We start from the raw sequence: 23,232 nt of genomic DNA on the forward strand, positions 1-23,232 counted from the left end.
AGGTGACTAGCACCCAATGGGCTCCTACTTCTATGCCCAGAGCCCCTCCCCTATCTGCCCCTACACTACTGGGATGTTCCTCCCCCCCTCCCACTCCAGCCAGGGACAGACGCTGTCGTACCTGCACATCTAACTGGTGGGAGTACCGTAGTTCTGTCCCCCGGAAATGGGATGTATGTAGTGCATGCAGCTTGCTGAGCTCAGTTCCACACTCCATCCTTACCCGGGAGTGGAATACCACACCTCTGGGTCGAGGTGCAATACCCCTGTAGCAGCCGAGCCCTCGGGGTGCTACATTCCCCCCTGGTAAATCACAGCACGTCCTCGGGCTGTAAAAGAGCAAACAATATAAAACATACAAACTTTTTCAAAACATACACGAACATATAAAACATTATAAACATTATCAGATTCTAGCAATATAAACTTTTTCATATAAAACTCTTTTATAAAATGTTCTTGTTCTTCTGGCCACGGTGCACTTGTGACCAGGTAAAGTGCTACAGTCACTGGGAGGAAAACAGTAATCCTCCTATAATACCGGTAGGGGGCGCTTTAGGAAGCGCAACTATTTACAAGGGTATGGCCGCTCTCAGTCCTCGGCCAGTGGGAATAAGGGATGGCTGCTCACAGTCCTCAACCTGTTAAGGGATACGGACACACGGGTAACAGTTTGCTGGTCCCTACGGGTCCTCTTGACCTTCCTCGAACCGCAGCTCTTTCTCGGTCAATCTGTGCACATGGAGAGCATATGGACCTTTGGCACATTGATGCCGGGTGAAGGTGACCTCATCACCCAGGTAAAGATCACGTCCTCTGTAGAGATGAGCGTTGTTCTACTCGAACTGTTCGCCAATCTCAAATTCGAGCTGTTTTGGGCGGTGTTCGAGCCGGTCGGCGAACACGAACAATTTGAGAAAAATTCGGCTGTTCGAGGTTATGTTTGATAACTGTTCGTGCACCAAAATCATAACTGGATTTTTTCTCAGTAATGATGAAAATTAATGTTAATACGCAGTTTGAGTGTACAGCGGGGCGGGGGGAGGGGCAGGGGATGGATCTCTGCAGGAACAATGAAGATCTCCATTTTTTTTTCTCTTTCCCGCATTTGCAGTGGGGAGGTGCAATCTGTCAGCCTATCAGCAGCGCACACACGGAGCGAAGTGCTTTTTTTCACACAAGCAAGGGCATGTGTGATTGGCAGTGTATGTCACATGTCCTTGCCCTATAAGACCAAGCCATTTTCCCCGTCGCCACCATTTTCTCACTGCTGCAGCTGCGTGTTAGACGGCACCGCTGTTGCTGTGTGCGCTATACCTTGTTAATTTCAAGCCAATTTTCGCACAAATATACAGATAGCTTGGGAGTAGGGAATAGTTGTGATTGCAGTCCTTTTAAGGACTAGGTTACAGCATTTCCTACGACTTTAATCAGGCAGGTCTGTGCTCTTAAATAGATAGATTGTGGGAGTAAAGACTAATTGTAATTGGAGTCCTTTTCAGGACTAGGTTACATCAGTTCCTATCAGTTTTTGCCAGGCAGGTCTGTGCCAGTGCTGTGCAAGTTTTTTTCACAGCATTTGGCTGAATCTAGCAAAGATAATCCTTTTTGGCCTATTGCAGAGTGTGTTAGTCAGTGGAGTAGCCTATCTGTGTTGCAAGATATACCACCTGTGTATAGAATACCAATTTTTTTACTGCACCTAGTGAAGTAAAATCTTTTGGGCATAGCATCATTCTATTAGTCCATCTATACTGACCTCCATCAGGTTGCAAACTGAATATAATTTTTTTCTGCATCTAGCTCTGAAAAAATATTTGGGCTTCTAGCAGTGTGTGGGACTTGGTCTATTAGTCCATCTATACTGACCTCCATCAGGTTGCAAATTAAAAATAATTTTTTTCTTCATTTAGCTCTGAAAAAATATTTGGGCTTCTAGCAGTGTGTGGGACTTGTTCTATTAGTCCTTCTATACTGACGTCCAGCAGGTTGCAAATTGAATATAATTTTTTTCTGCATCTAGCTCTGAAAAAATATTTGGGCTTCTAGCGGTGTGTGGGACTTGGTCTATTAGTCCATCTATACTGACCTCCATCAGGTTGCAAATTAAAAATAATTTTTTTCTGCATCTAGCTCTGAAAAAATATTTGGGCTTCTAGCAGTGTGTGGGACTTGGTCTATTAGTCCATCTATACTGACCTCCATCAAGTTGCAAATTAAAAATAATTTTTTTCTGCATCTAGCTCTGAAAAAATATTTGGGCTTCTAGCAGTGTGTGGGACTTGGTCTATTAGTCCATCTATACTGACCTCCATCAGGTTGCAAATTAAAAATAATTTTTTTCTTCATTTAGCTCTGAAAAAATATTTGGGCTTCTAGCAGTGTGTGGGACTTGTTCTATTAGTCCTTCTATACTGACCTCCAGCAGGTTGCAAGTTGAATATAATTTTTTTCTGCATCTAGCTCTGAAAAAATATTTGGGCTTCTAGCGGTGTGTGGGACTTGGTCTATTAGTCCATCTATACTGACCTCCATCAGGTTGCAAATTAAAAATAATTTTTTTCTGCATCTAGCTCTGAAAAAATATTTGGGCTTCTAGCAGTGTGTGGGACTTGGTCTATTAGTCCATCTATACTGACCTCCATCAGGTTGCAAATTAAAAATAATTTTTTTCTTCATTTATCTCTGAAAAAATATTTGGGCTTCTAGCAGCGTGTGGGACTTGTTCTATTAGTCCATCTATACTGACCTCCATCAGGTTGCAAATTAAAAATAATTTTTTTCTGCATCTAGCTCTGAAAAAATATTTGGGCTTCTAGCAGTGTGTGGGACTTGGTCTATTAGTCCATCTATACTGACCTCCATCAGGTTGCAAATTAAAAATAATTTTTTTCTGCATCTAGCTCTGAAAAAATATTTGGGCTTCTAGCAGTGTGTGGGACTTGGTCTATTAGTCCATCTATACTGACCTCCATCAGGTTGCAAATTGAATAAAAAAATTTTCTGCATCTAGCTCTGAAAAAATATTTGGGCTTCTAGCGGTGTGTGGGACTTGGTCTATTAGTCCATCTATACTGACCTCCATCAGGTTGCAAATTGAATAAAAAAATTTTCTGCATCTAGCTCTGAAAAAATATTTGGGCTTCTAGCGGTGTGTGGGACTTGGTCTATTAGTCCATCTATACTGACCTCCATCAGGTTGCAAATTAAAAATCATTTTTTTCTGCATCTAGCTCTGAAAAAATATTTGGGCTTCTAGCAGTGTGTGGGACTTGGTCTATTAGTCCATCTATACTGACCTCCATCAGGTTGCAAATTAAAAATAATTTTTTTCTTCATTTAGCTCTGAAAAAATATTTGGGCTTCTAGCAGTGTGTGGGACTTGTTCTATTAGTCCTTCTATACTGACTTAGAGCAGGTTGCAAATTGAATATAATTTTTTTCTGCATCTAGCTCTGAAAAAATATTTGGGCTTCTAGCGGTGTGTGGGACTTGGTCTATTAGTCCATCTATACTGACCTCCACCAGGTTGCAAATTAAAAATAATTTTTTTCTGCATCTAGCTCTGAAAAAATATTTGGGCTTCTAGCAGTGTGTGGGACTTGGTCTATTAGTCCATCTATACTGACCTCCATCAGGTTGCAAATTAAAAATAATTTTTTTCTGCATCTAGCTCTGAAAAAATATTTGGGCTTCTAGCAGTGTGTGGGACTTGGTCTATTAGTCCATCTATACTGACCTCCATCAGGTTGCAAATTAAAAATAATTTTTTTCTTCATTTAGCTCTGAAAAAATATTTGGGCTTCTAGCAGTGTGTGGGACTTGTTCTATTAGTCCTTCTATACTGACCTCCAGCAGGTTGCAAATTGAATATAATTTTTTTCTGCATCTAGCTCTGAAAAAATATTTGGGCTTCTAGCGGTGTGTGGGACTTGGTCTATTAGTCCATCTATACTGACCTCCATCAGGTTGCAAATTAAAAATAATTTTTTTCTGCATCTAGCTCTGAAAAAATATTTGGGCTTCTAGCAGTGTGTGGGACTTGGTCTATTAGTCCATCTATACTGACCTCCATCAGGTTGCAAATTGAATAAAAAAATTTTCTGCATCTAGCTCTGAAAAAATATTTGGGCTTCTAGCGGTGTGTGGGACTTGGTCTATTAGTCCATCTATACTGACCTCCATCAGGTTGCAAATTAAAAATATTTTTTTTCTGCATCTAACCCAGCCAATAGTTTTGGCCTAATACCACAGTTTGGCCACTCAGCTCTGCTCGGTTACCATCCATTGTTTTTTTGTGCAAACAACTCCAGAGTTGTGAATTAGTTAACCACCAAAATGAGTGGAAAAAGGCCTGCTGCTGGTGGAAAGGGGAATAGGCGTGTTGGGAAGGGGAAAAAAGGTTGTGTCCGTGGGGTAGGTGCAGAAGAAAGACCATCTTCAAGCCAAACTAAAATGTCTACTTCTTTTAGCGGACAATGTGATAAGATCCCTTTCTTACGGCCACGCCAATCGCTACAAATTCCAGATGAGGCACAAAAACAGCAGGTGCTTCAACAGATATCAAGTGCTCCTTTAAGTGGGCTCTCCTCCACATCAACTTCAACATCACAAATACTCCAGTCCTCAAAGGTGTCACCCAAATCGCACTTGCTTCCTCACAGCTCCCAAATCTCCAGCTGCCCGTCTGAGTATGAGGTAGAACAGATGGTTGAGTCTGCAGAGCTGTTTACTCATACTATAGCCTGGGAATCAGAGGTCGACTCCAGCGCTTCTGTGAATCCAGACGAGGAAATGATCTGCACTGATGCCCAGAATCTTTATGAGTCGGATCCAGGACCAGACGCAGAAGGTTCTGACCATAATGTAGACCCTCATTCCCAAACTGTAACTCCTGTTGGTGGAGACAATGAGGAAGACGATGATAAGACTCAAATACCTGATTGGAGCGACAACTTTAGTTTTTTGTCAGGGCAGGAACAGGTTGGCTCTGAGGACGACGGGTGTGATAACGCACAGGGTGATGATGATGAGGTCGGAGATCCCACTTACTGTCAACCCACAGTCAGCCAAGAGATGAGGTCAGCAGAGGAGGTGGAGGAAGATGCTAGTGACGACGAGGTCAGGTTGCGCCTTCCTGGACAGAGACGTAGTACTGGAAGCACGTCAACAACTGCATCCTCAAACACAACTCTGCCTCTCACCACAAGTCGTGGTGGCTCTTCAGGTCGCATGGGTGCTAAGCCTTGCATAGCCTGGGCATTTTTTCAGATCGATAAAGATGACCCAACTCGTGTTATCTGTAACATTTGTCAGCAAAAGCTAAGTAGAGGCCAAAAAATACATAGTTTGAGTACTTCATGCATGAACCGGCACATGGACATGAAGCATAAGTTGCAGTGGGAAGCTCAGTGTGCTACAATGCGGTCTAGCCGGCCGGGCCAACCACCGTCTGCCATATCTTGTGCATCCGCGGCCTCTTCATCCTCTGTGACTGGGGGGACAGCAGTCACACCTGTTTTGGGGCGCAGACCTGCCACCTCTTTACCCGCAACAGCCAGCGTGATTGGCAGGTCATCATTTTCTTTGGAGGTGGTAACACCAGCTGGTCTTGAGCGCTGTCCGACATCGATAGCACCACCTTTGGATCAAGGCAACCTAACATGTCCGCCTGCATCTTCCTCACAGACCGGCAGTTTGCCGGGGACACCCTTATCAACCCCGTTTAAGCACAATAGCCAGCCCTCGGTCCCTCAGATGTGGACAAGTAAAAGACCATTTCCTCCTAGCCATGAGAAAGCTAAGAGGTTGAATTTCACCATCTGCAAGCTCTTGGCTACAGAAATGCTGCCTTTCCGCCTGGTGGACACAGAGGATTTTCGAGACCTTATGTCCGTCGCAGTGCCCCAGTACCAGATGCCCAGTCGGCACTACTTCTCAAAGAAAGGTGTGCCTGCGCTCCACCAGCATGTCGCACACAACATCACCGCTTCTTTGAGAAACTCTGTGTGTGACAGGGTGCATTTCACCACAGACACTTGGACGAGTAGGCATGGACAGGGGCGTTACATGTCGCTGACTGGGCACTGGGTAACTATGGTGACAGCAGGACAAGGGGCTGCTGTCCAAGTCTTGCCGTCCCCACGAGTTGTGCGTCAATCCTCTTTATGTCATTTTTCCTCCACTGCTTCTGCCTCCTCAACCTCCTCTCGGTCTTCCACCTGCACCCAAAGCCTGTCTGGTCATGCCACAAGCTTTCTAACTGCGCAGAAGGGATCCTGCACACCTCCTTACTATGCTGGCAGTAGGGATCAACGTCATCAGGCGGTTTTTACATTGAAATGTCTGGGAAATGTGAGTCACACAGCTGAGGAGTTGTGGTCAGCTCTGGAGAACCAATTTCATGAATGGTTGTCTCCACTGGACCTGAAACCAGGGAAGGCCGTGTGCGACAATGCTGCAAACCTGGGTGCGGCCCTTCGCCGGGGCAATGTCACACACGTGCCTTGTATGGCTCACGTGTTGAACCTGGTTGTCCAGCAATTTTTAGCCCACTATCCCAGACTAGATGGAATTCTGCAGAGGGCACGGTTGCTGTCTGCTCACTTCCGCCGTTCGCATCCCGCAGCTCAGCGACTTACATCTCTACAGAAGTCGTTGGGCCTGCCACTTCACCGGCTAAAATGCGATGTGCCTACCCGGTGGAATTCAACTCTGCACATGTTGCAGCGACTGTGGCAGCACCGACAAGCCCTGGTGCAATACGTTCTGACGTATAGCCTGGGCCAACGAGATTCAGAGGTGGGGCAAATCACGCTGGAGGAGTGGTCTCAGATCAGGGACCTATGCACCCTTCTGCACAGTTTTGAAATGGCGACGAAGATGTTTAGTGCTGACGATGCCATTATCAGCATGACTATTCCGGTGATTTACATGCTGGAGCACATGTTAAACAGAATTCGGAGTCAGGTGGTGGCACAAGAGGAGGTGGAGGAAGTAGAGGAGGAGGAGTTGTATGCGGATGGGCTAACATCTGCAAGGTCCAGACGGTCGGCAGCACCAGGGCGGCAGGCATGTGAGGGTGGGGGAGATGATTTTACCAGGGCGCATGGTAGCAGCCAAACTAGTGAGGAAGGTGCAGGAGCCCAGGAAGAAGTGGAGGACGAACTGATGGAAGACTCATCAGATGAGGGAGACCTTGATCACATTTCTGTTGTGCGAGGTTGGGGGGAGAGGACAGAGGAAGGAAGCATGATTGTTACCTCGCCACCAACACAACAGGGACTTGGTGCTCCTGGATGCGCAACACACATGAGTGCCTTCTTGCTGCACTACCTGCAACATGACCCTCGAATTGTGAGAATTAGAAATAATCCTGACTACTGGGTTGCCACACTGTTAGATCCCCGGTACAAAAGTAAATTTGCAGAAATTATTCCTGCCATAGAAAGGGATGCACGCATGCAGGAGTATCAGCAGAGACTGTTGCAGAATCTTACATGTGCTTTTCCACAAAATACCAGTGGTGCACGTAGTGAATCTCACAGTTCCAACTTGCCAACCGTGGGACCGTCAAGTGTTCAGCACTCAAACCGTAACAGAACCACAGTATCTGCTGGTAACATCAATTTTGCGGAATCATTTCACCACTTTTTTAGCCCATCCTTTGCAAGGCCACAGGAGACAAGAAGTCTGACACATAGTCAACGCCTAGAGACGATGGTACAGGAGTATCTCCAAGTAAACATTGAAGCCACGACTGTGTCACTGGACCCTTGCTCTTTTTGGGCTTCCAATCTGGATAAATGGCCGGAGATAGCCACTTACGCCTTGGAGATCTTGTCATGCCCCGCAGCCAGCGTTCTGTCTGAACGTGTGTTCAGCGCTGCTGGTGGTGTGCTGACAGATAAGCGCACGCGGCTCTCCACTGATAATGTAGACAGACTCACGTTCATAAAGATGAACAAATCATGGATCCGAAACGACTTTTCTACCCCTGTGTCATCCTGGGGAGAGTAAAAGCTTGATGATTGGTTAAAATCACCCTACCAACCGTTTTAAGCTTTCAAATTACTAATCATGTTTATCTGTATCTTGACTGGAAAATAATTTGGGCTTTGTAGCAGTGTGCAGCACTGATCCTATTAGGCCATCTATAATAAGCTTCACCAGATTTAAAATTAAAAATAATTTTTAGCTGCATCTAGCCCGGAAAATAATTTTGGGGCTCCGAGATGCGCAAGACACATAAGTGCCTTCTTGCTGCACTACATGCAGCATGACCCTCATATTGTCAGAATTCGAAGTAATCATGACTACTGGGTTGCCACACTCTTAGATCCCCCAAACTTTTCGATCAACCTTTTCATTTTAATAAAGGCCAAAAAAATGGTCATTTTTGAAATTATAAGCATTAGCAGGTTGTTAGAAACTGAAATCAAACAGTTTTCAACTCAAAACTTTATTCTAGGTGATGTTACATTTTCACATAGGACCCCTTGTTCGAAAGGAGCTTCTGAACTCTCTCGTCCATTGAATTTGTCAGGTTTTGGATGGTTTCTGCTTCAATTGTTTTGCATGAGGACAGAATACCCTCCCAGAGCTGTTGCTTAGATGTGAACTGCCTCCCGCCATCATAGACACTCCTTTTAATGATGCTCCAAAGGTTCTGAATGGGGTAGAGGTCAGGGGAGCATGGGGGTCACACCATAAGTTTGTCCCCTTTTATGCCCATATCAGCCAGAGATGCAGATGTTTTATGTGCAGCATGAGATGGTGCATTATCATGCAGAAAAATGATCTTGCTGTGAAATACACGGTTCTTCTTCTTGAACCATGGCAGGAAGTGCTGTTTGAGAAAATCCACATACATTATGGAGTTCATCTTTAGCGCCTTCAGGGATCCTAAAGGGGCCGACAATCTCTCTCCCCATGATTCCAGCCCAAAACATTACTCCACCTCCTCCTTGTTGGCGCTGTAGCCGTGTTTGCGTGGGGTGTCCATCAACCAGCCATCCTCCACTCCATTCATCTGGACCATCGAGCGCTGCACGGCACTCATCCGTGAACAAAACAGTTTTGAAATCAGTCTTCATGTAATGTTTGGCCCACTGGAGCCGTTTCTGCTTGTGTGAAGTGGATAGAGGAGGTCGACAGGATGGCGTATGCACAGCTGCAAACCTCTGAAGGACCCTGCATCTTGTTGTTCGGGGGACGTTGGAGGCACAAGCAGCTTCAAAAACTTGTCTGCTGCTATGACAAGGCTTTTTTGCCGCTGCTCTTTCAACCTGACGTAATTGCCTGTAGGAAAGAGTCCTCAATTTGCCCTTATCAGCACGCACACGTGTGTACTGTGAATCAGCTACATACTTCTTGATTGCCAAGACACTTCATCCTGATCATCGCACAATGTTGATTGTAGTCATGCCTTGACCTAAACACTCCACAATTTGTTGCTTCTCAGCAGCCGACACATCCTTTTTCTTTTCCATTTTGGCAGAAAATGTAGGCTGCTTAATAATGTGAGAGAGCCTTCTTAAGTAGTCTTGCCTTTCATTGGACACACCTGCCAAACTAATTAGCACAGGTGTCTGCAATTGCTTACAGTGATATAAAGAGCCCTGACACACATCACCATCAATGAGTTTAACTGACAAACAAACAAATTCTTCCCTTATCACTCCTAAACACTTTTTGCATAATAATTTGGAACGCGGTGTACATGTGCTTTTCCACAAAACACCAGTGGTTCACGTAGTGAATCTTACAGTTCTAACTTGCCAACCGTGGTCTGTATGGAATTGTTCAATAAAGGGCCCAAAATTAAGATAACATAGATGGGAGAGGTCTCTATGAATAGGAATTCCTAAGTATTTGATACCCTGTGAGGGCCAGGCAAAGGGAAAGTTGGACTGGATGGAATCCTATATGGATTTAGGGAGGGAGACATCGGGGGAGCTGTGCCAGGATCTCCACCAGGTCTTGTGGGGTGGTGGCTTGCAACAGGCTCCTGACCACTGGGTCGGTGCTGCCTGACTCTCCCTCCATCTCCGGGTGCGACCTCCCCAGACTCCTCCAGGTTGCACCCATCCTCTCTCTTTTGTTCTTGATCCGCCCACACTGAGGGTGGTCCCGGGGCAGCTTGGTGATTGTCAGTCCCAGGGGCAGACCCCCCACGCTGACGGACATCTCAATCATTACAGTCTCTGATGGTGGGGGCGGTCTTCGCTTTTGGCGCCATTCTTGGACCTGGCCCACGATGGGAGGTGGTCTCTTGCCACCCTCTGGCACGCCCATAATGGCGTCCGCTCTGCCAGGGCGGGAAATCTTCTCGGATGGCAGGAATCGTCTCCCAGTGGCGGGAAACTCCGTGGATGGCAGGAAAAGGCTGCAGATGGCGGGCAACCGGCGGGAAATGATCCGAGATGGCGTCCGATGGCGGGGACCCTCCGGGACTGGCGGGAGACTTCTTCTTACGGTACTTATAGACTTTTCTTCAGGCACGCAGTACCCGGTGGTTGCGGGCACGTAATCCTGCCGACTACGCCAAAGTTGACGCGCCCCTGGGCCTGCTGCTTCGCGCGGCATCGCGCGCGCGGGGGAGCTTACCCGGATCCGGATCAGATGGGGGTAGTAGTCCTTGTGGCGGTGACCCGGTCCGTGCCCAGGGTGTCAAACTAAGTGGTTGGCAGTCTTGGTAGATGTTGTTTCAGTGTCGACTACGCCACCCGTTGATTTGCGGTCACAAGGCCGCCGCTGCAGAACAGTCCGCTGAGGCCGGTAGTATGTGTGCAGCATAGATGGTATAACCCCCAACGGGAGGGGTATGGCCTCAGGGCAGCTGGTGCGGATGATGATGGAGGTAGTGATAGTGCAGAAAGGAGAGTCAGAGACGTGAGATGCAGTTTCAGGGTTTTTACTCACAGGTGTTCCTTCAGTCACTCTGGCCTTGAGTGACCACCCGAGCCGTGCTGCATTCACCAGGTGTGGGACTCGGCTAACCCCCAGGCAGTTCTGGAGCGTGGTCCTGAGCTCCCTTCTCTTTCTCTCTCCGCTGGCCGTCCCCACCAGGGATCCACCTTTGTCCGGTTCCCTTGGGCCTTCTATGGTGAAACCTTCTCTGGCTTTCCTGACCCTACTCTTGGTGTACCTTCCTGGTGGATGTGGTGAGGGTCGTGGCAAAGTTTGACCACGACCTCCGGTTCCTGGTTAAGGGTTACTTTTGCCTCCGCCAGCTTGGGATCCGGTGCCCTCTTCTGCCAACCCTTCACCCTTCTGGCTTAATTCTGGGATCTCAGGGTTCCCTCTTGGTCTTATGTCTCCGGGCCTTTCTTCCTCCTACTCTCTGCTTCAGGCCTGGCCCTGGAGCTGGGCCCAGCCGGAGCCACAGCTCCCTGTCAGCCCTCTTGGCTGAGCTCCTCTCTGAACTCTCATGGACTCTCTGACCCTGTTCCTAAGATGGTGCCCACCATATATACTCCCTCTATGTGTGAGCCCAGGTGACTAGCACCCAATGGGCTCCTACTTCTATGCCCAGAGCCCCTCCCCTATCTGCCCCTACACTACTGGGATGTTCCTCCCCCCCTCCCACTCTAGCCAGGGACAGACGCTGTCGTACCTGCACATCTAACTGGTGGGAGTACCGTAGTTCTGTCCCCCGGAAATGGGATGTATGTAGTGCATGCAGCTTGCTGAGCTCAGTTCCACACTCCATCCTTACCCGGGAGTGGAATACCACACCTCTGGGTCGAGGTGCAATACCCCTGTAGCAGCCGAGCCCTCGGGGTGCTACACAAGCGTCTCATAGGCCAAAGAGATCGACCATGTAAGGGACAGCTCGTGACAAATGGACGGTGAATATTAAAATATGCTGTGTGATGAACTGTGAACCTGGAAAAGGATGTACCCAATACTTCATGGCCCCACATGCTGAAGTTGGACTGTTAAAGGGGTCGTCCGGTACTTTTAAAAAAATGCCAGTGTTCTTTAATGATAAATACAACGTTCTTTCTAATTACCTTGTGCTGCTGATACTGCCTGTGAGCGGCGCTATCGGTGGCCGCTCACCGGCAGCACATGACCCCACGCTGACTTCACGCGGTGGCTGCTGGGTTGTGGGCGGAGTTATTCCCCTGCATCACACCCGGCATCCACCACGCGCTTTCCCAGTGAATGAGGACAGGGAGAGAGCGCAGTGGATGCCGGCTGTGACGCAGGGGAATAACCACACCCACAACCAAACAGCCACCGGTGGAACTCGGAAAAGGAAACCTCGGCTGCAGCCGCAACTTGTTGTGACGACGGCAGATGTCAGCGCCAGCGGTTTTCTTTTTGCAGCTGTAAAGTTTATGCTGGACAATAAAATACATGCTGTTTTGATATAAAACCCTGTGCCACATGTGTCCAAGCAACTACCCGAGAGTGTGAACCCCTACAGTATGGAATATACCATAAGAAGTAGTCAGTGATAGACTAGATAGCAGGTGATGATTCAGGTCTGCCATATCTTATACACATTATTCTATTTTCAATCTCACTTGCTTTCATCTTTGCACTCCATGGTCTTAGTTGTTTTTGCAGTAGCTGCCTGGCACTGGCTTACTTTGGTATTCACTAATATCCCCAACTTCTTTCTCATATAAGCTTTCCTGACTATTTTATTATACAATTTGTAATGATAATATTTGATTTCCCATATACTGTACATAATGTTACCTGCGGAATTACCTGTAGATTTTACTAGTTTAAAAAAATAATAATTATGTAATCTTTCCAAAAGAAGTTTAATGAAGTGTACTTGTTCTACAGACACTGCAAAGCTGATCAAGTGATAAAATACCACACCACTTGGGTGCCATTTCTTAAATACAATAGGGCATATAGTAATGTACAATTGCCGTATTATAATTATTATTTTTTTTACATTTGCAGCCTTTTTGAAAAAACTGCCCAATTATCCACAACTAAATTCATGGAGAGCAACCCAACAGCGTATCCAACCTCCGGTATTTCACTAATGTATAGCACTTCTAACCCCGCCAATTATGATTATGACTATAGTGATGAAGAGTATACAAAATCCTTTGGAGATTACTTCGCTTCGTTTTGGTGATGTACGCTTTGACTTTATTACTGGGAATTATTGGAAATGGCCTGGTTATCTGGATCGCAATATTTAAGATGAAGAAGACAGTCAACGTCATTTGGTTCCTTAATTTATCAATTGTTGACTTCATCTTCATATTATTTCTCCCCTTGCGCATCATCTCCTGTCTTTATGTAAGCACATGTCCCGATGCAAGAGAAGCATGGGGGAAACTTTAATATGCAAGTGTAATTTTATCTAATCTCTCAATGAACTTGCACCTAATTTAGCAATTTTTCAAAGTGAATGATGAAATCAGGCAGAAAGGGGAGGAGAGAAATGGCTCACAAGTGGAGAAAATAAAGCATATTTCTCCATTAATATATATTACAAAGGTTTTTTTTAATTTTTGTGCCTATATTCTTGATTTAATTTTAAGGTTCTTCACTGTAGAATAATGTTCTCCAGAAATATGTCAAATATGTTGAAGTTCAACCGTGACATCGGTTATAACATCGGATCCCGAGTCAATGAAAACTTATTGTTAATAGAAGATCCTCTTTTGCCTTAACACTTCGAGGACTGAGAAAGTTGCAGTTGTTTTTTTTTTTTGTTTTTATTGATAAACAAGATTTTATCTTTTATCAGTCGCAACATTTTTGTTTCCGCACCTTTAGAACTGTGATTTTTGTAATATGAGTTGTATAGTTTTTTTTGTTTTTTACATATTTTGACTCAGCCCATTCTGTTACAATCAATTTTCATTTTTGCTCTTTCCTCTTTTCCTCCCTTTTTTTTTCCAAGTGTCACAACATTCCTTTAGTGGTGAAAACAAAATTCAGAAATTTGGGAAAGAAATGGATTTGTGTCGCCATTTTTTTAAATCTATAACTTTTTTATTTTCCTGCTGATGGAGCTGCGGTAAGTCTTGATTTTTTCAATGGTGACCTGAACTATTTTGGAGTACAAGTGATGTTTTGATCACTTTTTATTGCATTTATTTTTGAAGGTACAACAGACAAATATGATCTTTTCATTGTTTTTTGTGCAATTTGTCCATGATTTGCGACTGTTTGACAGCTTTAATACATGTGAGGAAGGCTTGTTTCTTTCGCATTCCTCACATGTATTAAAGCTGTCAAACAATCGTAAATCATGGACACGGGAGTGATTCAAACATATCACTGAGTACACTGAAGATACTCGCCCGAGCATACTCGCCAAAAGGGTTAATCAAACATACTCGCTCATCACTAGTTGTCAACTGTTAAAACATAAACATTAACATTACAATAAATTTTATGTAGGTTTTTGCATGATTTTTAGGACTAGGGTTTGGGATAGTGATAGTAATAGAGTTAGAGCTAGGGTTAGTTTTAGGGCCAGGGTTGTTATAAAATAAATATATTACAAAAAGAAAATATAAGAACACAAAAAATGAAGCAAAAATATAAAAAGTAAAAAAATATATTAGAATAGTGTATTTTTTTATTTTATGTTGGAATTCAACAATAATAGAAAAAGCATAAGGACAATTGAAAATTGCTTAAGAATTTTTTTTTATATGAAATACACGTGCTTGCAGGTTAAAGAAGCCAAGACTGGCCAAATGGAGAAGACTCAGAGAGTGTTCATAGTCCGTGGGTCAAGGGAACAAAATACTTGCCTTTATTTATTTAATTGGTACACCAGGTGCCCTTTGGATACTTTGTGGATTTTGTGCCCACGTTTGGACTTGTCTTTTTTTTCATGTGATGCTAGGTCTGAACTCTTTGAGAACTGCCCGAGACAGTTGGCAGACAGCTTCTGTAGAATCGAAAAGTGGTGGTGACCCCATCTCTGCCCTCTCTGTGGTTCTGCTCTCACTTGGCTGATTCCTCTTCTACCTTGTAACCTGCCACAGAAACCTCTCTGCTGTCACTAACTCTATTCCCAACTTCAGGGATAAGAAATTACGGGAGTGTGCCGTCTACTCAGTAGAGGAGCGGACAACAACTGACCTCTGTCCTCCTCCGGGTACCCTGCTCTGGCTCTAGGGTATCTCCTTCTTATGGTTAAAGCACCTTCTCCACTTTTTGATTATCATCACAGTTACTTGGATTTTCACCACCTTAATTAGAAGTTTTTCTAGGAGTCTAACAAGTCATTGTGACTTTTGCACCGGAGAATTACAGTTCCTCAGTCGCGTTTCTGTCTTCCTCATATTCTTGTGGCATAAAGGCCTCTTCTTTCCTTGATTATTCTGCTATTTCCTTTGGTTTGCATCTAATGGTCTTCTACAAAAGGCACCGGATGAGGTGTTATGGATTCAGCATATTTGAGGAAGATCAAGATGGCAGGTACAAGGACCTTCAGAAGGACACCGTCTGCCATAATAACCGATTGCATTACAGGGAGCAGACGGGAGCTGGTGCTTACATGAACTGGCAAGGGTGTCATTGTAATGTTACTGTCAGGGATTGACCGAGGCATTTAAATTGTTAAACAGTGTGATAGAAGCGAGTTCCAGTCATTGCAGTAACAGGAAAATAATGTAATAGTCAAAGTCCACCAGATATAAAGCAGTTCTGTCTCCTGAGCCATCTTCATACTATCCTGTACTTTATAGGTCATTAAAGAGTTAAATGGTAGCATTCAAATCTGAAACTTGACCCTGCTAAATAAAAATTTTTCATATGACAATATCAACAGAAAGTTTATAAAAATGTTGGCTCTTGGGAAATGGAAAGAAAAAACCAAAAGTAAAATAAAAAAGGGAAAGGTTAAAACACAACATTGACCAATATGGTCGGTCAATACTTGGAGGTTGGTTGGAGGAGCTATGTAGCTGGACAGATTCAATGTGTTATAAATTGCTGAAATATGTTTTTTTGCCATCGCTGTTGTATGAGGCAATAATCATCTTCAATTCCCATAAAGAATAGTGATGAGCGAGTATGTTTTATTAATCCCTTCGCCGAGTATGCTCGGGCGAGCACCGAGTAGTTACAGCTGCTCGGTGATATGTGTGAATCACTCCCGTGTGCATGATTTGCGACTGTTTGACAGCTTTAATATATGTGAAGAATGTGTAAGAAATAGACATTCCTCTCATATATTAAAACTGTCAAACAGTCGCAAATCATGCACACGGGAGTGAATCAAACATATCACCGAGCAGCTGTAACTACTCGGTGCTCGCCCGAGCATACTCGGCGAAAGGGTTAATAGAACATACTCGCTCATCACTAATAAAGAACAGACGAAACGGCTCGATCTCCAGATTATCCTTACAGTGATTTTATTTAATGTTGTAAGCAATTTTGTACATCATTCTGGTTATAAACTAATTTGTTATACATTTTACAATCTAAGATTGTATCAATGTAATTGTTGATTTCTTTTGAGGTCCACCTTTCTTATAATAATGGTTGCACAAATGTCTTTTCAACGAACAATTGAATTAAAAGAAAAAATAAAGTTGAACCTCTTTAAGATATCCAACCATTGGGACACCCGGGTTCTGGTGTATTCACTATGGTTTGAAAATTTGTGCAAACTCTTAATGGTTCTTGGTCTTGCTCTTCAGGTCTTTTAGAGACTTAAAAAAAAGCTTTCTCCAAAATGGATTGGAAAGAGCTACAGAATTTATCCCTAAAGTCCCGACCCATAAATACATAGAGAAAAGGGTTGACGCAGCTGTTCATGAAGGCGGCAAGCTTGCTGCGATATGAAACCCAAGCCTAATTCTACCATATACATAATCATAATCATAATCGTCCTGATAAAATGAATTAAATTCCAGTATGGAGAAAATATGATAAGGAGCCCAACATATGAAGAAGGTAATAATCACGGCGATTATGACTTTGAAGGGCTTAGAAGAGGTGGCCATGTGTTTTTTTTGGATACGTATGGCAATCACAGAGTAACACGTGACAATGATTATGAATGGAATACAAAGTCCCACAATTAATCTTATTATCACTGTCATTTTGTGGCGGTAAATACCAAGATCTAGTGACCCTCCCAGATGAAAGTTGTTATAACATGAAATTCTGAAATTATCTTCATAGGTATCTCGAAATATAAAGTATGGTAAGCTTAATAAAATGGCCATTATCCAAACAGTTGTGATAACGATCAAAGCCAGTCTCGAAGTTCGGTGGTTTCGACACCAAACTGGGAAGATGACAGAGGCACAACGGTCCATGCTGATGACAGTGATCTGGAAGACGCTTACATACAGATTGATGAAAACCACCATGCCGCTCAACTTGCACATGAAGTTTCCGAAGAGCCAGTTGAGATCATTAACCAGGTGGATGATACGCAAGGGGAAAAACAATATGAAGAGGAAGTCGACAATTGATAAATTAAGGAACCAAATGATGTTGACTGTCTTCTTCATCCTGAAGATTGCGAACCAGATAACCAGGCCGTTTCCGATAGTTCCAAATAGAAACGTCAAAGAGTACATCACCAAAACGAAGTAATTTACATAGGATTCTAGGCGCTTTTCATCACTTATGTCATAATAATAATCGGTGGTAGGAGTGCCATTCAGGAGTGGAATACCGGAGTTTGGATATGCTGTTGTGTTGTTCTCCATGACTTTACGTGTTGATAGTTGGACAGTTCTTCAAAAAAAGCTGGAAATTTAAACATAAAAAGAGTATTTAAAATAAGTGTAAACTACTACTGTACATGTCCATTGGTCTTAATGATGGCACCCATGTGCTTTGTTATTTTATCATTGGCTTTACAGTCTCTACACAGTAATTAGGAAAACTAAACATTGAGGAAACCTTATTATGTAAGCTATTCCTTTTGAAAAATATTCCACTGATTTTTTTTAAAACCCCACACTGTAAAATCTAGAGATAACTCCACACACAACATTATGTCTAAGGAAAATTAATGTACATGAGGAATAATATAATTTATGGTAATTGCATAATTTGTATTTTGCATTTTTCACTAGATTTCTCTTCCACAGCTCTATATTTAATTTTCAGCTGTCTTTCACCTACCATATTTTTCAGAGTATAAGACGCACTAGACCATAAAAAAATACCCCAAATTTTGTGGTGGAAAATAGGAAAAAAATATTTTTCATAAGATGGGGGTCCGTCTTATAGTTCGAATAGGTATCTTACCTGGGGGGCGTCGGTGGTGGAGCGGGGTTCACAGGAGGTATAGTCCCTTATGAAGCCGACGGTGGCAGAAGTGGATCAATGCTGCGGGCCCTGGGTGGGAGAATGGAGTGCCCCAGCAGCAGGGGTTTGCGAAAGTGCTAGAGCTGGATCAAAGGAAGCAGGATCCCTCCCTCAAGAACCCGGCAGTGGCAGAAGCGGTGAGATGCTGCGGGGCCAGGGTCGGTGGTGAGACAGAGTGGAGTACATTGCTTTTATTGCTTTCCTGGCGGCCATCTTCCTGAAGCTGCCGCCCATGGCTTCAGGAAGATGGCCACTCGAGCCGGTGTATGCACAGTTGATATTTCGGCTGGGCCAGGATCCCAGTCTGCCCATGTGGCCCACGGCTTCAGGAAAATGGTCACTGGGAAAGCTCTGCCTGACCGCTGATACTGAGCCAACAGCATCGCACCGCTTCTGCCGCTGATGGGTTCCTAAGCAAGGGACCCTGCTTCCTGTGATCCTGCTCCACCACCACAGCAACTCCGTTGTAAGCTACATTCGGACGATAAGACGCAACCCTCCATTTTCCTCCCAAATTTGGGGTGGAAAAAAGTGCGTCTTATGGTCTGAAAAATAAGGTAGTTTGTAGATACTGCCCTCTATGATGTCTCCCATACACAGCACACACATACATGAATGATTCCTACTGTCCTGTCTATACTGTATGTAACACATCTTCATAAGCAGCAGAAACATAGGGAAATCTTCAATTGGCGGCTGTAATCTGATCTCTCAGTAAACTCCCAGTCTGATTTTAGCAGTTTCTTAAAGCAAATAATGAGGTCAGGAGGCAGAGGAGTGGAAAAGTGGTTCATAAGAGGGAAAAGAAGCAGATTCATCTGATCAGAAATATTACGAAGTTTCTTATTGGGAAGCTTATTGAAATGGGGATGAACAGTTAAATGACAAATTTTGTTTCTACTCCATCCATATCTATAGAAACATTTTCATTATGTGCATAGTAACAAAATTATCTATGTAATGACTGTACATTTTATAGTAGAATAGTAAACTTATAGCATCTCTGGGTCTTCTCACCGACATCACAGTCACTACACGTTCCCTGGAGGATACATGGCATATACATCGGTTACTTACTTGCTTATCTTCAGGGTCGGCTTCTTGTCTCACTTTTCAGGTTTATAGCAAAATAAAAATCATCCACAAGTAGGTGTCAACTATATAGAAATTGAAAATTGTGAAATCAGTTATTTCACCAGATCCCAAGTCAGAGAAAGTTTCTTGTAAATCGGAAATCCTCTTTTGCATTAACCCTTTAATGTCTGAGCCAACTGTAGCATTTTTTTGGTCAATACATTTTTTATCCACCATAACATATTTTTTTTACATCTACATTGCTGTTTTTTTGTGAGATGAGTTGAAGATTTTTTTTCAGTGTTTTCTCGTAAGTCAACCCTTTTCTACATCAGGGAACTGTTATTTTTGCACTTTTTTCCTGTCTTCCTTCCAAAAGTCATGGATTTTCCATCTTTCCATTGACACAGCTATGTAAGAGCTTGATTATTGCGGGACGAGATGTAGTTTTGAAAGACACATTTCATTTCGCCATATACAGTAATTTACTTGAAAATAAACAAAAAAAATGAATTGCAGTGAAACGGTGAAAATAAAAAATGCAATTCGAACATTGTTTTTTGGGCTGTTTTTTTAGTATTTCTCATGCATTCTAGCTATATGCAGTACTTAGTGATGAGCGAACGTGCTCGCCACTACTCGGTACTCGCCCGAGCATCACTGTGCTCGACAAGCTCGGCGCTCTGAGAGTATTTTCGGGTTGCTCAGGAGGGAGCTCGGGTCCCCTCCCTGCATGTTTGGCGCTCTTTAGAGAGTCAATGAACATGCAGGGATTGCTTGCCATGCACTATAATGCCGTAACCATGTTGGTTGTGGGCATTACAGTGATTGGCTGGCCGTACAGCATTATCAGGTCTATTTAAGACCTGATGACGCTAGGCTCGTTACAGTGTACCCTGGAAACAGGCCAAGTAGGGAGAGGTGCTGCTGCTGCTGAATCAGGGAGAGATTTTCTTGTTTATACTTAGTATAGGTATTCAACAACCTATATCTATAATATCCATCTGATCTAACAGTCCTTCTGAGGACTAATCCAGCTGCATATATTCAGTGGTGATAGAAGGAGTTAGGCAGGAAGGGTATGTGACAGACTGTAGTGCATGATACAGCACAAGACGGTCCATTGCACGTTCTGACTGATCCTGCTATTACAGATATTTGTAGACATAGCCCCAGATATTAGGGGCTAGGGCTAATTTTTTTTATCTTAATCCTGATTATTTTCTTAAAAAGCAATCCAGAGTACACCATTTTTCTGCTTCATTTGCTTGTTAGCACTGCAGAATACAGCCAGATCTTTTCCATATTACAGCGATAAAAATCCAGAAATTTGAGTTGAACGTGGAAAATATTGGCCTCCATTTACATTTTGTTGCAGTGTGTCAGTGAAGCTGTTCACACGAGGTTGCTGTGAAGAATAGTATTAGTAAACTACAGGCCCTCTATTTAAAACCATGGTTCTGTCAGACATATCACATATAACTGTGTTCCAAAATCAGCCACTTCTGGTTTCCATTTCTATTTTGTTGCAGTGTGTCCGTCAAGCTATTCACACAAGGTAGCTGTGAAGAATGGTATAGGTAAACTACAGGCCCGCTATTTAAAACCATGGTTCTCCGTCAGATGTATCACATATAACTGTGTTCCAAATTCAGCCATTTCTGGCCTCCATTTACATTTTGTTGCAGTGTGTCAGCGAAGTTATTCACACGAGGTTGCTGTGAGGAATAGTATTAGTAAAATTAAGGCCCGCTATTTAAATTCGAGGTTCTCCGTCATACTTATCACATATAACTGCGTTCCAAAATCAGCCATTTCTGGCTTCCATCTACATTTTGTTGCAGTGTGTCGGTGAAGCTATTCACACGAGGTCACTGTGAAGAATAGTAACTTACAAGCCCGTTATTTAAAACCATGGTTCTCCGACAGACATATCACATATAACTGAGGTTCAAATCCAGCCATTTGTAGTGAATGAGGAAAGTATTGTCCTCCATTTAAAATGGGCAAGGTGCGTGGCAAGGGATGGAGAAGTGGACGTGATGGTGATGGTGCATGCAGAGGACGAGGCCGTGGCAAGCTGAAATTGTGCCACAATAAACACCCACATCTTGTCGCTCGACCTTCTTGTCCCAATTACTAGGGTTCCACAAAACACCACTATTGAACACAAATTAGTGACAAAAGGTTGTTGATTGGATAGCAGGTAATACTTACAGTCACTTTGCCACCACCACCACCTTATCTTCGACACGGCCAAGTCTCAGTAGTCTTGAGTCTTGACCGCATTTTCCTTACACTGATCTTCCTTCCTCCCACCATGCCGAGTGCCTGGAGACAACTGATCCCACACTTGGAAATTCAGAAGAGCTGTTCGCTTTTCCATTTATAGATTCAGTGTATATACGCCTGGTGTGTCTGAGAGGAAGCCGCCGGTTATACTCATTTCTACTTGTGAAGCTTAGCAGGAGCAGTACCTCGTCCTCTCTGGAGCTTGAGGTTGTGTGCTTATTTGGAGTTCATCTAAACCTAAGCCGTTTTCCCCCTGTTTTGTCTACCCTTGTTGTCTATAGAATTTAGCGGAGTTGACTAGTGCTCATCTCCTCCCATCTCTAGCCGTAGCCATACGCAAGGGAGAGTAGGGCGAGGCACGCATGCGGTAATTGCTGAAGAGGCAATATAGGGACAATAGTTGAGACAGGGTGACACTAGACCAAACTAGGAGGTTTCCACTTCCTCCTTTCCGTAGTGTCTGGGCTCCCTTTCCCTTTTCCCTCTGTGTTTCACTAGTCTTTCCCACACCTGGCATGACAGGGACATGCAGAGCGAGGACAGCAGCACACAGGGAAAGGAATGCATAGCACCACAACAGGCAGGAAGAAGCAGTGTGGTGGCCGCAGACACAAGGCGTGAAAACGTTCCCCGTAACGTCAACACGACAGAAGTTTCCAGTACAACTGTTAGGTCTTCCCGAGTCTGGTTGTTTTTTAAAGACTTTGCCGATAAGCCCAAAAAGGCCATTTGCAAAACCTGCCAGGCCAGCATCAGCAGGGGTAGCAAAACTAGCAGCCTGACTACCACCAGCATGATCAGGCTCATGGTGTTAGAACTCTCCTGTTAGGTTTTTTTAGTTTGCTGGTCACATGACCATTTTTGCCTATTTAATCTGGCTCCGCCCTCCTGGCCTTGCTGGACTTCATTGTATTTACTACTCTTGAGCTAGCTTGGTGCTCTGTTGCCGTTCTCTGTTAGTTTTGCTAGGTCTTCTGACCTCTATGCTTTTTGTTGTGTGTTTGTCTTTGACTGCTACTATTTCTGCTAGGAGGTGTCCAACTTATCCCAGTCCCTAGTTCTTGTAGGGATCCCTCCCTCACATCTATAGGTCTTCATACAGACTAGCCGAGGACTTTAGCGGGTCTGATCGCAGGATCAGGTTCCCCGTTACATCGTAGGGATCTAGTTTAGTTCTATTGTAGGGACAGATCTCCTGTCTTTCCTTAGTCCCTGTAGCAGATCATAACAGTAAGTCCAGCCCTAAAACAAAAAAAAAATAATAATTTTCTCTAAGGAAAGACCTCCAGTTTTCCATCATGGTCTCGGTTCAAGATTTGGCTCAACGCTTGCAGGGACTCTCTCTGGAGGTGGCCAAGCTCCAACAACACGTGAGTAGCTGTTCTGGAGCACATTTTGTGGAACCAAAGGTACGTCTGCCTGATTTATTTTTTGGCGAACAACAAGATTTTTTTTCTTTTAAAAATGCTTGTTTATTGTATTTTAGTTTGAGACCTGGATCCTCTGGTGATGAATCACAGCGCATAGGGTTCATAATGTCACTTTTGCGCAAAGATCCTCAGGGATGGGCCTTCTCTCTCCAAC

At 43.9% G+C, this 23,232-nt stretch overlaps 1 pseudogene; it reads right to left on the reverse strand.

Annotated features, from left to right (window-relative positions):
- Positions 1-16,347: 16,347 nt before the first annotated feature.
- Positions 16,348-19,447, reverse strand: LOC141173041 (chemerin-like receptor 1; annotated as a pseudogene).
- Positions 19,448-23,232: the final 3,785 nt, after the last annotated feature.

The sequence above is a fragment of the Phyllobates terribilis genome, unplaced genomic scaffold (genome assembly GCF_046119375.1).
Source record: "Phyllobates terribilis strain yellow unplaced genomic scaffold, ASM4611937v1 Scaffold_12__6_contigs__length_324123572, whole genome shotgun sequence".
NCBI classification, from domain to species: Eukaryota; Metazoa; Chordata; class Amphibia; order Anura; family Dendrobatidae; genus Phyllobates; species Phyllobates terribilis.